Here is a 15,520-nt window from a genome sequence, read left to right as displayed (position 1 = left end):
ATACTATAACTAGATGAATCCCAAAGTTATACGTGCCACCGGGAGGAATATGGTGAGTTACAACATATTTTGTAATGTAAGAACTACAAAATAATTACATGGCAGAATAGTTTGAACCGAGTCATTTGTTCGGAAACGGTTGGGTAAGTGGAAAACTCGGCCAACACGTATCCCATCATTTTCAACGACAAACTTTTTGGGGTAAAAAACTTTGTCCCAGGGTCCCAGACGGGGTCCAACTCAAAATTTTTCAAATGGCAAGGGGGGTTAAGTGGCACATCATTGGAAAGCTGTTGTAAAATGAAAGAAAATGCAGCAAGTCTCGACTCTCTACAACAACTCTGTGCAAAATGGCGACGGGTCAAAGTGTAAACAAAAACTTAATTGAAAAGTCCATGGTCACCCCTATAAATCGGAAATGGTGAGACAAATGTGAAAACAGAAAAGGATGTGTGGTATTATTTTCAAAGTATAACGATTTAAGTGAAAACGTCTTGTCCCAGGGTCCCCACATGGTCCCAGGTGGGGTCCAACTAAAAAAATTTCAAATGGCAAGAGAGGTAGGACATCGTTTGAAAGCTCTTGTTAAGTGAAAGAAGATGGAGCTCGTCTCGACTTTCTACGACAACCCTGTCCAAAATTGCGGTGGGTCAAAATGTAAACAAATTGGAAAACAATCCAAGATGGCCGCTTAAAACCTATATCGAAAGGATAAGCATACCAAACTGCTGAAGCTAGGAAAACAAATTTGGCATTAATGTTGATTAGTAAGTGACTAAAATATGCAAAATGTTCAAAAACACGACATCTTGAGTTCAAAATGCCGCACTATGTATCGAACGCATATCCAGCTTACACCCTGGTGTTGGAGAAGTGAACGTTTATGGTTAATAGTCCACAAAATATCAAAGAGTATAATCTGTAATCCAATATGGCTGCCAGCGTGAAAAATGAATTTGTATATAAACATGTTATTTCTTGGAATACTGTGACCAAGCCATCAAAGTTTGACGCAGTTCGATGTACTGAAATGACTTACATATGTTTGGTACTACTTGCCAATCTTGCAAATGATTTATTTTTATTTGGTATTGTTTGAAGTATTGAGATCAAACCAACGAATGACATACAAATGTAACCATCACGAATACGTTACAATAGAGCCCCCAACCTACTGGTGCAGCAAGTTCTTTCTGTATGAACTACGTATGACAAAATTAGAAAAATACCCGAAGGTATTCAACTTTTTTTTTTTTTAATTATTTTTTACTATGAGTAGGAAGTCATAGTTGTGTGTTCATCGCATATTCGTTATATTCAAGTAAATAATGCCGAGAGAACCGTGACGAACGTGCATTAACAAGAAACCATATATATGTTGTTACCGAATGAAATAATAGTTGAAGTGAATCGAAATTCAATTGTTGTTTAGTCTTCCTAGTATTTCTAAATACATAATAGAGAAAAATAGAGATTTAGATTTGTACTGTTATGAATGACAGGTTTTAAGCACCTTGGATTCAAGGTGGCCATATTTTTCAATTAAGCTTTTATTTACATTTTGACCCGCCACAATTTTGGACAGGGTTGTCGTAGAAAGTCAAGACTTGCTCCATCTAGTTTCATTTAACAAGATCTTGCAAACGATGAGCTTAACCTCTCTTGCCATTTGAAACTTTTTAGTTGGACCCCACCTGGAACCCTGTGGGTACCCTAGGACAAGACGTTTTCACTTAAATTGTTGTACTTTGAACATAATGCCAGACTCCCTTCCTATTTTCAAGTCTCGCCATTTCCGATTTATAGGGGTGACCATGGACTTTTCAATAAAGTTTTTGTTTACATTTTGACCCTCCGTCATTTTGCACAGGGTTGTAGAGAGTCGAGACTTGCTGCATTTTATTTCATTTTACAACAGCTTTCAAATAATGTGCCACTTAACCCCCCTTGCCATTTGAAAAATTTTGAGTTGGACCCCGTCTGGGACCCCGCGGGGGACCCTGGGACAAAGTTTTTTTTACCCCGAAAAGGTTGTCGTTGAAAATGATGGGATACGTGTTGGTCGAGTTTTCCACTTCCCAACCGTTTCCGAACAAATGACTCGGTTCAAACTATTCTGCCATGTAATTTTTTTGTAGTTCTTACATTACAAAATATGTTGTAACTCACGATATTCCTCCCGGTGACACGTATAACTTTGGGATTCATCTAGTTATAACATTTCAAATGCAAACACAATTGTCTCGTTCGGATCTCAGCGGAGCCACTGCGTGACCCTTCCTTGTTAGTAAATCTTCTATATAACTTTCTGAAGCTTTCTTTTGGCAGCGTGTAACGATAAAAAAATAACTGCTCACCAGTGTAACTTTCCTCAAGGGCCACCACTGCAACCATAAAGTATAAATTATTACTAAAAATGTAATTTCTCTTGTAAATTGAAAGTTGCACTGCAACACGAAAGTCGAGAAAAAAAAAAATGAACATGCTTGAAAGTAGAGGACTTACTTTAGCTCTAAACTGTGAAAAGCTACGTAAATAAAAATGTTTGTTAATCTTATTTCGGGGGTGTTATTGCAGTTATCATTTAAGTTTAGAATTATAGTTAACTACAGAGTGGCCTACACCTGTAACGGACATTAAAAAGGAAGCTCAAAGCTGATGGGTTATGGATACTTCCATTTGTGTGCAGTCTTGGACTGGAGGGTTTTTGGCCATGGCAGGAGCCTTACTCACTTGGAGGGCCCCATCTTCCCTTCCCATGTAGCCTCACAAAGTTGGAAGTTTCATCTTAATGTATTTTTTATTCTGCTTATTGTAATGGCATTCTATTTCCAATGGAGTTTGCTAAAATGCTAACTGAAACATTATCAATATAACCTGAAATTAAAGTTAATACAGATGGAGTATTATGAATCGCTATAACACAAAGATAAAGTGATTGCTTCATGAATGCTGTTTCAGTGGACGCACAAAAGCCTTCAATTATATTTGAAACATTTTAAGATTTTATCTTATATTTCCTAATGTGTATGTGCACCAAATTTTATTTATAGTCTATATGTCTCTAGGAAACCAAAAGCTGTAATAAACACACATTCATATAGTTTATCTATCTATTAAAATGCTACAATAGCAATTAAAGGCACCTGAGCTCTAACCTATAACTTTGGCTTTCAAATCTTTCATTTACGGTTGTGTGTGATTTCACGTTTAACAGAGACAAACATTTTAAGTATGTGTACTTTAAATAAATTAGTTAACTAGATCTTTTTCATAAAGTTTATGATACAAAATTATTGTCCAAAGCCTTTGTATTTTAATAAGCCTTTTCTAAAATCAATGCATGTGAGTTGTGCTTCCATCTTCCGAGTTCTTTTAAACTATGTGTTGTGGACGTTTATATGTTTGTGGTCAATCCTTTCGACAATGAGATCTCGGAAACTATAGGCTCTAGAAAGACGATATTTTCACTGATCGATTGGAAATTTTGCGTAGATTGTCCAGTTCTAATTGAACATTTTTTTAAAAAAACGTGGCCATTATTTCTTTATTATTTTTTTTTAGGGTACACTAGAAGCGTTGAAATTAAAAAAAAAAAAAAAAAACTAAAGCATCATACGCTATGCGTTATACATTCCAACGCTACAATGTTGTATATTGGTGTTGTATATGTCTCAGGCGTTTGTTCAATGGCCAAATAATAGTGAAAAAGGAAGGAACCATTTCTCGAGTCTAAGATAAATCTTTATTTTTTTGAGTGTTTTGCCCAATGAACACCATATATAACTGACATAATTAATTGTGTATTTAATGTATTTGCTTATTACATACTGCATGCAAGAAGAATGAAAACAATGGTCATAAATGAATTAGAAACTCCAACCGGAAGTAGGCTCAGATCTTGCAAACGATAGGAGATATCGAAAAAATCTTCTCTTTACGGTATATCTTGCCGATTTTTATGAAGACGTCTTTCACTTGTATCTGTAAAGGAACATGTACAGATGTGAGGAATAACAAGGAGATTCATTCTCATATGTGAGTGATGCGCTGTGTAGAGACTGCAGCTTCAGCTAGTCTATATATTAAAATGCGAGGTTTAATGTTTGTCTCCAATCGTTTCGACAATGAGATCTCGAAAACCACAAGTGCTAGAAACGTGTCGTTTTCGCTCGTCGATTACAAATTTTGTGTAGGCTGTTCAGTTCTCGTTCAAATTTATCAAAAACCGTATCATTATTGTTCTATTCAACATTTTAGGGGCCGTTTTGAGCCCATGAGATTAACGTTGTTGCAGGCCGAAACTACGGTGTTAGGCAGCCAGTAGAGAAGTTACATATGGCGAGTTGACGGACATTTTAGGCGCTTTGCTTATATTTGAACGGCAAAACCTATTGCATACTGGTAACTTCAAAGGCCTCAAGAGACGCAATGAGGCATACTCGGACGGATCTGGATTTATTAGAAAAAATATTTCTACTTAATATCTTGTTACTTCTACAAATTTGCTACAAACTCACTCCAACATCTATACATAGCAATTCACTTCCTTTGTGAGACTCCTATCCTTTACTTGTGTGAGTAAGGAGACATGCACAGTGAGAATAAGATGGTCATGGTCATAACAGAACGATGTGCTGAGTAGACAGCGCACGTTCAGCAAGTCTATATATTAAAATGCTAGGTTTGTATATTCGTCTCCAATCCTTTCGACAATGAGATCTTGAAAACCACAAGTGCCAGAAATGTGCCGTTTTCACTGGTCGTTTTCAAATTTTGTGTAGATTGCCCAGTTGTAATTGAATATTAAAATACATGGCTGTTATTTCTTTATTACATTCTTTAGAGGTACACTGGAAGTATTGAAATTTTAAAGAAGTAAAGCATAATATCCCACGAGTTAATCCATTCCAACACAACACAGTTGTATATCTCTCAGGCGTTTGTTTCATGGCCAAATGATAATACAAAAAAGGATAACCATTTCTTCAGACTAAGATGAATCTTCATTGTTTGGAGTGTTTTGCCCAATGAACACCATAAATGATTGACATTAATGTGTTTGTAATGTATTTTCTTGTTACATACAGCATGCAAGAAGCAAGAAAACACTGATCATACATTAATTAGAAACTAACCGGAAGTAAGCTCAATCTTGCAAACGGTGCAAGATATTGAAAAAATAATCCAAAAAAACTCACGATTTTTATCAAGACGTCTTTCACTTGTGTACGTAAAGGGACATGTATAGATGATATGAGGAATGACAAGGAGGTTCATGCTCATATGTGAATGATGCGCTGTGTAGAGAGCGCAGGTTCAGCTAGTTACAAATATTAAAGTATATGACATATTACTGAATCATATTATAGCACTGATGGTAGATTCAAATGAAACACAAGAAGATAACCACTCTAAGCTAACATCTCAATTTATAAGCGACATAGAGAGCATTTAATTAACTCGTCTGTTGTATAAAGTCAAAAATAATAACTGCTGCACAGGACAAGTATGTGCCACAAGCTGTATTGGTTTTCACACTTTCTTGCCCTTCCTTTCCTTCGGAATCTTCATCATTGAAATATCTTTCGATGCCTCCCTGTTTGGTAGTTTGTCTACTTTTTTTTTTTTTTTTTGAAGGTTACGACACTTGACAGATAAAGCTTTGCACATGTTCACGAATTGTACAAGTTCTTTCGATAGGTGAGCCTTATCGAGGTTTAACTTAGTTTCAATTGCTGCAAATGAGTTCTCTGGAAGCCGTTCTTTTATTTCATTGAAACATTTAGGATATAGCAACCGCAAATTCTTAAGTTACTCAGGAGTAGGTCAAAACCTTTCTTTCACACTGATTGCTGCTAAATTCAAAATCTCGCAGTAATGTTCCGCTTTAAAGAACCTGATGGGCTTAAGTCTTTGCCTCTCATCACATCAGCCATTCTTTTCTTCTTCGATAGCGGACTCAGTCTCAATGTTAGTATAATATTCCTTTAATTGCAGTTTCGTTGTTTTGCAGGAGTCTTTCGCTTTGTCTTGCAAATTCTTCATCCTGGTGTTGAAGTTTCTTCCGTAGCTGTTCACGTAATTTTTGCTACTAAATTCCAAGCAGTAGTGTAATTCAGAGTCCAGTAGTACAAGTAGGGCAGTAGTGTAAATATTTTGAGACGGGTTGCTAATACGAATAGGTCATCGTACACAGCACACATCACAATGGTTTGGAGTTCACATCATTTATGTAACAAGGTCTGGGCTCGAGACTTCGTTTTTGCATCGAACTGTGCTGGTTGTAACGTCGTTCAGGAACAGTAGAAAAGTCAGAAATTGATTGCTTTGGAAGCCTGTTGCGTCGGGTCTTTCCCTTAATAAATGAAGGTATTAATGATCGCATTTAAAGGTCTATATTTAATCCATGAACGAGTAGCTCTTATTTTTGAAGCCTTCGAAGTTTGTCACTTCCAGTATAATTCTGCTTTACTTGCTCTGCCCACACATCCATGCGCTTATGTGATTCAGACAGAAAAACTGCGCTCGTCGGAATGAGACCAATAACTGTGTGGAATCTACCATTATTAAGTTAATTTGATCTGATTTTGAGTTTAACGTCCCGTTCAGCAGCGAGACCATGTATGAGACGTAGACCTACTGATTAACGTGGAATCCCAACCACATGAGCTCCTGCCGGGAATCGAACCCGGGCCTTCCACGCCAAAGGCGCGTACGCTAACCGCTTAGCCACGAATGAGCTCTCATTATTAAATTAAGAACATTAGCCATGCAATGTGTGTATACATTTTCAGGATTGTCCTGTTTCAAATATGACTGCATGCCTTCGTATTAGCGATTCATATTCGACGCACCGTTAAACAAACAGCTCACCACAGTTGCCTTAGACACACCGTGTTTATCGAACGTGTCTTTTATAGCTGATATATACGCAATCCGGTCGTATCATGAATCAAAACAAGACACAGAAGATGTTCAAATGCTCTTTTTTTTTTTTTTTTTTTGTATTGATTATATAGCGAACAACCACAGTAAGCTGTTCCAGTGACCATACATCGTGAGTCGAGTCAATCATTACACTAAATGTTTGAGATTGTCAGATAATGTACTGCTGAATGGTATGTCCTATAATGTGTATGAGTTTGTTTATGGATGTCTTCGATAAAAATGTGATTAACCAACCACGTCCTTTCCGTTTTGCCTTCCTCTTTCTTTCTTCAAATTATTTCCTACTCTTGCTCAGTTTTATGGACTCCTGTATGTGTTCGTTCAGGACATTATCGTATTTGCTGACGAGTAGAACAAGGGTGGGGACCCGTTCTGTTTCTTTATTGTGTTGCAATAAATTCTCAAACTACTAACAGAGCTTCTCAGCTGGACTTTATGAAGTCAGTCTAATTTCAGTATTCATGGGGACCCCCATAACACATTTGGAGAATATGATGCTGGGGTCCCACTCTTCATATTGTTGAAATATATTCTTACTAAGCCAAAAACAAATGGCCTCAAACAGGACTTTATGATACTGTTAGTTTTTTTTTTTTTTTTTTTTTTTCAATAATGGAACCCCAAGACTACACTCAATGTTGGGGGCTACCGAACTCTGGGAACAGAACAAACTGCAACCAGTAACTATGCTCCAACACAGCAGACATATTTTATCTTACTTTCCATGTTATTCAATATTCATTATGTATAACGAGCGAGTCAAAAGTCCCTTGCCAGAAACCAACTCGGTAACTATTGAAGATATGAAAAAATGATAAGAGAGCATTTTGATTTCCAGGTGCGGGTTGTCAATCTGAAATGGTGGAATTTTCGTAATCGGATAAAACGTTTAAGCTCGACAGTGGTATAGCACCCAATAATAAAGAAAAGTGCAACGTTGCCACGTCAGTGGAGGACAAGGTGAAACTAAATAATCTGGAGCGTGAAATACCCTGGGCCAAGCCCAAGGAGAATACAAAGGGGAGCGAATTAAAGAACAAAGGAGCAGACCTATTTACGGAGCCCATGACAGCGACGTCAGCACCACAAGGGTAGAGGGGTAGAAGAGAGGAGAGATATACGAGGAAGACAAATGAAAATAAGTCGCGTCGTTTTCTGACAGGTTTATTGTACTACTATGAGCAAAATAAATGACGCGTCTCTTTATTTTGAAGTTTTTTGAAAATATCTCCGTTTTCTTTATATGTTCGAAATTTCGGAAGGATTTCCCAGCAGGACAGGTTAATAACAAACCAGTTTTTAATATTTGTGTTAGATATTAGCTTAAAATAAAGAAATCAGAAGCAAAAAACATTAAATCGACAGAAATCTCGAAAATTACCAACTCTGCTAAAGTGGGAAATTTTCAAGAACGCGAGGGAATTCTGCAGTTTAACACGAAGCAGCGACATCTATGTCATTGAGAGAAACGTGGATTAGATCTACAAACGAAGTATTTCTAATATGTCTTATTATATGCATTATCAGCGAACTCCAAATATATGAATATATGCTAAGTATTAACGTATAGATAGAGCAAATAGTGAAAATTGCCTATGGAAAAGGACGAATTGTTAGCACAACCGTAATGAAAAATTGTCTTTACTGTAGAACAGGTTCAGTTCACGTAAGAAAACAAATAGCTCAGTTAGATAAAACAACGAGTTTGTATGCCAAAGGTAGTGGGTTCGAATCCCATGGAAGTGCTATCATTTTTATCACTGTTATTTTATTTATTTTTTTATTTGGGAAAGAATCAAATTGTAACATATGTGTAAAACTCATGGCGATACCAAAAAAAGAGAAAATATCGTTGTCGCATTTGCATTAGTGTCTCTAATTTTTGTTTGCAAACAGTTTCGTAATTATTTCCCCTATGCTCACTGCTCACTACATGCTCACTGATGCATAACGAATGTTTTTCAGTAAATGTTAATTCTAATTTCGAGAATTTTATAAAGTTTCACAATGTTTCTCACTAGATAGTCTTCTATCTACGTGTTGGGTATTTTGATAACAGATTTCCCTATTAAATGTTTAATTTTCCCTATAAATATTTGTCTTAAATTGAAATTGTTTTGAATTTACTACATAAGGAAAGTTGTCCGAAGGAGAAGAACTCAAGTAATTGATATTCTACGTAAAAGCAACCTATTGTACAATGATGATGCTTCTTACCTTCAGCACATAATCTTAACGTTAGAGAGTCAGACAGAGAAAAATCCTGTTTTTTCCTCCCCTATGACCACTCATCTTAAAGCTCTACATGTAATGATTCGTGTCTCATAATTTCGGCTCTCCAAAAACATTCATATTTATTATTATTATTCCTGAATATGCCACCCTTACATCATAATATAGTAACTTTAGATATCTTAGTTTAAAGTGCTTTCTTTAGTAATAATTCGAGCAACCACGTCACAAAATTTAAAATGTATGAGGGGGCACGACTTTTTATTTCCCCCCTCTCTTTCCAGCAACCTCCAACAGAAAGTATATAATTTCTGAGAAGCAGGGCAGACAAAATGAATAAGAAATGTATTTACAGCATCCTTTCCTCCTTCGTGAATGGAATATCACGTAGCATTTTTTATTCTACCGAAGATGACTCTAGGCCGTTATAGTTAGGTAACAAAAGAAATACCTAATATATTTATAGCGCCCCTTGACTGTAATATTACCTCTTCTTTATTTTTTGAGGCTTCCGTACACAACCAAGGGTGACAAAAAGAATAGGAAAAGTGTCTAAAGATTACAAAGCACTTTATATTTTGTCAGAAACAAGGCAGTATATACACAGCATTGCTTTCGTTAACAAGTGTTTCACCCTTGAAACACTTATAAAATTCACCCTCGCTTATAAAATTAGGCAGAATAAACTTTTCCCGATCATTTTTCTAGAGGGATTTGTCCAGGATGGTTCGGTGTCGGGCTAATAACGATGAGTATGTTTATTTACACCACCGTTAAAGAAATAGCAAACTTTCTGAAAGGAACTTACTTAGGAAACATCAGATCTTCCTTCTACTTAGCCAGAGCACACTGAAAAATTGCATCTGGCGATCTGAGTGAAAGTTCTATGGGACTATTAGAAAAATATATATTCCTGTTTCCACGCTGATGGTAGTATTTTTAAGCAGTTATTGAATTACGTTCGAAGCATAGGCGCAAATAGTGCCCCCGCAACACTGTGGCGTGTGGACCGCACAAGCCGCAAGGCCAAAAAATATACAGAAAGTACGCAGGGGAGGACCAGGCCAAATTTTCACACATGCAAAGTGACTTTTGGGCGCCCTCCCTCTAGTACTAGCCTATATTTTACATTTTATCATAGTGTTTTTAATATTTTAAACCCATTTTTTTAAAAAGAAATTCATTACCTAGGAAAATTTCACAAAGAATATGGCCCGCTATAAACAATACGAACTCCGCTCCCCCCGCTTGGTCTAGTGGCTAGCACGCCTGCCTTCTGTGGTGCCGGGTCCAATTCCCGGTGGATTACTGTTGAACGATAAAAGTGGTTCGGATTCTACTATAATTAGTATCCACATCTCCCCTGGCCATTAAGGCATAACCGTGGAACGCTAAACTCAAGCAAACAAACAAACAATACTTACTTCCCCGCCACTCTTTATTCTACATGCCCTCTCTCCATTTTTCGATACAGTCCCCTTAATTCTATGAAACTCTCTTCTTCCATGGTGAAATGGAAAAAGATCATGTAATTGCCACTACTTTACAAGAATATAACCAAAAACGTCAGTAGAAAACACATTATAAAATTTACTTTTTGAGGCTCGTTTTGGCGCCCGGAGCAGTCGCTCGGCTCTTGGTCCATCCCTGAAAGTACGGACGCATAACTAAGGACTGCGGAGGAGAGGTTAAGCTTCATGTTATGCCACTGGTTTCACGTGTTTGAAATGTTCAGTAAGTGATCGGTTAGTGAAATAATTTCGACGGTTACTGATGTTTAAAGTTTAGCTAAGACAAAGTTACCTAACCAAATACATTTGATATCGCGATGCCACAATTTGAGTTTTCCTCACATAAAAAATATAAAAACAATAGTAATAAAACCCTTACTCATACTGGGCTCGAACTAAAAACCTAATTCCTACAGACTAGTTGCTCTGACCAACTGAGTTTCGATTTCTTACGCGAAAGAAGTCTGTTATATTACGAGGCATGCATTTCATTATCAAAACTGTTCGAAGTAATACGAACATGGCTTAAGAACAGAGACGTAACTGAATTACCACTCGATTGACCTTGAGGGCAAATCACCAAAAGGTAGCTATAAACGTAAGTTCAGTATGCATTTCTGTGGAGTTCTGTGCAGTATTCCTATCTGCCAATCATGCTTGTTCGTAGGAGTAATATTTTACAAACCTAACCTTTCGATAGAGCACAATGGCAGAGGGAAGGAAGGAATTCTTGCCCTTGTGAACGTGGGATACCACCATGTGGAATAAAACTGTCGCGTCTCCTTGAAGTGATATTTAATCGAAAACAACTCGTTTTCCTTTATATATCCGAAGTTTTTGAGGGTTTCAACATGAGAAAACGTTACTGACAAACAAGGACGCATTTAGGGGTGGGTCCATGGTGTCCGGACCCCCTCTGAAATCCCAACTTTTCTGTAAATTTAGCATAATTTTGGGGGTTATCTTAATTTTATTATAGAGCTCCTCCGTGGCTAAGCGGTTAGCGTACGCGTCTTTGGCGCGGGAGACCCGGGTTAGATTCCCGACGGGAGCTCATGTGGTTCGGATTCCACGTTAATCAGTAGGTCCACGTCTCATATAGCCTCGCTGCTGAACGGGACGTTAAACTCAAAATCAACCCATTAATTTTAGTATAATTTATCCTAATATTGAAGTCGGACCCCTCCCGAAATAAATTACTGCATACGTGTCTGCTGACAATTTTCAATATATTCGTTAAATAGTAAAATAACTAAATTAGTAGCAAAAAGCTTCAACACGGGCTAACTTTTGTCCACTGCCAATATTGTTAGAAGGGTTATTAATACAGTGAAACCTGTCTTTAGCGGAATCGAACGGGACTTGCAAAAATTTCCGTTAAAGTCAGGTTTCCGCTTAGTGGAGGTAGACCTTTCCTCTTTAAAAAAAATACATGTTTATAAAGGGGCATATTGAGAAAATATATTGCTCTACGTACATTGTTCGATTACAGTACTTCTTTCTTCTACGAATAAATACACACAAAAAAATTAAAATGAATACAAAATATATTCTGCACACGTTTTCTTTATTTTTCTAATAGCCAAGCAGGATTTTCTGTGTACATTGCTTCTTGGCTGCTTGACTTTCCACATACAATTTAGCCTGAGAAATTATACTAAGTGAATCAGAATCATTTTTCCGTAAGACAAATTTTTCAGTTTCTTTAAACTTCTGAGAGCATCTTGATATGTATTCATTCTACACTCTTCTTCGAACTCGGTATCGTATTCCTCTTCTTCCTCTATCTCGTTTTCTTCTTTCCGACATTCCGTATGAATTTTGATTAAGTTGCGGGGATTAAGGATAATTTGTGGGGGTGAATATGAGTAGGGTTGGGGAAGATAAACACTGTCCAGAAATATTTAACAAAAGAACTAACATTTTATCGCAGACAGTGTAATGTATATGTCTCAAAAAATGTCTAAACATCTTCTAAACGCTGTAGTCCGGAACTCAGAATTTTCCGTTAAATGTTTATTTTTCTTTCCGTTGTCCGCGTAACACAGTTTCCGCTTAATGAAGGGACTTTTTACACGTTTTGTTCTCCAAAATTCATGGGACCGTGAAATATTTCCGTTTAAGACAGTTTCCCGTTTAATAAAGGGTCCGTTGAAGACAGGTTTTACTGTACCAAAAACTGCTAGTCAATGCTGAACCTTGGAACGTCACCCCGAACAACAAGCCTATTGTTGAGAACTACATATGAAACATGTTATCAAAACTTATCCAGCTTTTATCTGGCATGAAATTATTATATACACCAAAAATTAACTCTCCTAAAATGTGTATCTAAACATTGCTCTACGTATCTATGAAGCAATGAAATTTTTTATCGAAATATGTGAGCAGGAAACTCTAACAGCCAGCCATTTTATTTAAATCGTAATAAACCCTGTAACCGTGCATTAACGTGAAGACAAAGCTTGGTCCATTGGTAGTGTTGGAAGAATGAAAACTCAATGTTCGTAGATTCGAATCTATCCACTCATCACAACATTTTATTCTTATATGTAACGATGAAATAAGAAAAAAATGTATAACCGTTAAGACAAAACTTCAACCAAGTCTGAAGAGAACAATACTAAAATAGTAACACAATGACGTCAACCAAGAATTATTTCATGTAGCGTTTGGACGAAATTACAGCTGTCAACAATTGCAGAAGTAAAAACAGGCTGATAGGTGTAACGCAGTCTAGACTTCTGAATGCATTTACTTCCTGAAAACTTCCGTCTCGTCATTGGTATGCCGTAAGTTATGGTAAAACCTTTCAATTGGAAGTGAAATGACACAAATTAAAACAGTTTTAAATCAATAAATGTCTATGTGTAAAAGTAGGTGTTTCTTATCTGTAGTTCTGAGTTCCTTTTACTGTGAAGTGACAAATGAGAGAAGAAAGTATAGTGTTCGAAAAAAAATCAAATTTGAGATTTCAACGAATTTACATGTATTAACTTATAGCTCCTAACACCGAAAAAGTTATTTTTCGATACATGTCCATCTGTTCGTCCATCCGTTCGCTACACTTTTCTGTGCACTCGCCTAGAGGCCATACCGTTCAACTTATCTGCACCAAATTTAAGATTTCCATAGTATTTCCTATAGTTTTTTTTATTTCCCTCCTACTCCCAAAACAAGGGTAGTTTCCTGTACGATGAAAATAGAAAAAAGATATTTTCTCATAACTGGCTCTGTCTTGTTTCCTTTCTTTTTTTATATAAATCAATATTTAATTAGCAACCCTATTTTGTGGTATTAAGCATTTATCTGAGAAAAATCTACAAGAGGTAGTTTATACTAAGGGCTGAGTTTTTTCTCAGTGATTTTCTCAAAATGGACTCAAGTGTTTTCGTTCATATTTTATAAATAAATATTTCATTAATAACTTAACAATATGGCATAACTCGTTTGTCCTAAAAAAATGCGAGGGGTAGTTTATTTTTGGTGGAGTGTGTTGTCTGGGCGATTTTCTCAAAAATGAGTCAAGCAATTTTGTTCGTACTCAGAAATAAATATTTCATTAGAAACCTAATAATATGGAATAACTCGCTTACCCTGAAAGAATCCTCAAGAGATAGTTTATTCGGGGAGTTATTTTTCCCTCACGATTTTCTCAAAAATTACTCGGGCAATTTTATTGATAATTCATAAATAAGTATTTCATTAATAACCCTATATTTTAGTATAAGTTATTTCTATGAAAAACAATTACAACGGATATTTTATTTTGGGGGTCAAGGTTTTTTCCCGACTATTTTCTCGAACGACAGGCGATTTTGTTCAAATTTCGCAAATGAATATTTCATTAATAACCAAAAGTATATCTTAACTCATTGTTCGAAACAATTCACAAGAGGTAGGTTACTCCTGACGTGTTCTTTTTGAACGACTTTCTCAAAAATGACTCATTTGATTTTTTTCATATTTCATAAACAATGATTGCATTAATTGGTATATTATATGTCTAATGAAAATGTGCTCAACGTGTGAGTTAGTTTTGTAGTGTGGATTTTCTTCAATCGAAGTTTCTTATTCGATAATCTGACATTCGATGTATTTGAATAATACGATAATTTTATTCGTATTATCCAAATACACACTTCAGTAACAACTGCGGCCTAACACAGTTAAGAAATTGAATTTTAAAAGTTTAGTGCGGTGGCTCTGTAACTGAATATTTTATGACAAACTCCCTAGCTTTTTGTGGTAAACTCAGGCTTTTCTTTTTTGAGCGACAATAGAGAGAAGAAAATATAGTGATTGAGAAAATAATATATCAAACTCAGATTTCAACGGATTTACATGTTTCATGGCGTCTACATACCGAAAATGCGACTTTTCGACACCCGTCCTTCCGGTCCGTTCGTTCGGTACACTTTCCTATGCACTCGCCTAGAGGCCATACCGTTCAACGTATCTACACCAAATTTTAAACTTAACGGTTTACATAGTATTCCTACAGGAGATTTTCCAATTTTTTCCTACCACCTAAAATAAGTGTTGTTTACCAACAGCCGAAAATCGAAAAAAGCTATTTTCTCAAAAATGGTTTTAATAATTTTATTTTTCATTAATCAATATTTAATTAACAACCCTATATTGCAGTATCAGATATTTCTCTTAGAAAAATTTACGAGGGGTAATTTATTCTTGGAGGCGACTTTTTCTCGACGATTTTCTCAGAAAAGACTCTGGCAAATTTTGTACACACTTCATAAATAAATATTTAACCTTACAACATGGTATAAGTCAATTGACCTGAAAAATATATGAGTAGTAGTTTA

The sequence above is a fragment of the Thermobia domestica genome, chromosome 6 (genome assembly GCF_964235325.1).
Source record: "Thermobia domestica chromosome 6, izTheDome1.hap1.1, whole genome shotgun sequence".
In the NCBI taxonomy this organism is placed as follows: Eukaryota; Metazoa; Arthropoda; class Insecta; order Zygentoma; family Lepismatidae; genus Thermobia; species Thermobia domestica.
This window is presented reverse-complemented; position numbering follows the sequence as displayed.